This window comes from Micropterus dolomieu, unplaced genomic scaffold (assembly GCF_021292245.1).
Source record: "Micropterus dolomieu isolate WLL.071019.BEF.003 ecotype Adirondacks unplaced genomic scaffold, ASM2129224v1 contig_14913, whole genome shotgun sequence".
Taxonomy (NCBI): Eukaryota; Metazoa; Chordata; class Actinopteri; order Centrarchiformes; family Centrarchidae; genus Micropterus; species Micropterus dolomieu.
Window position 1 is genome coordinate 1 of NW_025743899.1, and position 799 is coordinate 799.

Here is a 799-nt window from a genome sequence, read left to right on the forward strand (position 1 = left end):
AAACATCAACTTAACTATTCCACCATTGAAAAAGAGACACTTGCCTTGTTGTTGGCCTTACAACACTTCGAGGTCTATGTTGGGTCCAGCTCCCTGCCAATTGTGGTTTACACTGATCATAACCCCCTGGTTTTTCTCTCACGCATGTATAACCACAACCAGCACCTAATGCGTTGGGCCCTGATCATTCAGGAGTGGAGGTGGACATTTTGAAGGCAGACTAACAGGTCTTTGAGAGTCAGAATTCTAGCTGATAGACAGGTGTTCAAATACTTATTTGCAGCTGTATCATACAAATAAATAGTAAAAAAAAATCATACATTGTGATTTCTGGATTTTTTTTTTTAGATTATGTGTTACGGCTGCCACCGCCCCCCACCTGTATTTGCCTGTGCTTTTAAGTAGGCTATCTATTATGCTGAGCAGGCTGTGCAAGCCCACGCGGAGGATTGGCTGCACAAGGAGAGAAGGTCCCGCCTACTTCCTGGGTTTCCAGTTACCATGCCCTCGATTGGTGCGGCATGCTACGGGCCAATCAGATGGAGACCGTGCCGACCACCACCTGCTTAAAAGCCTGCTGGGTCTGCCATTCGGGGCAGCAATTTGACCTGAGTTGCTTGCCTTGGGAATGCCTGTTGTAGAGGATATAGTAGTGTTTTGTACCCTGTGCTAGACTTTGTGTCTTGACTTTGTGTGATTCACTGTGTGAAGGTAAGAGAGTGGGCCAGGGCTAAGCTTAGCTATCACTGACACCTTTCTTGCACACACCATAGGTGTTTTATGTTAGTTTTCATCAGGC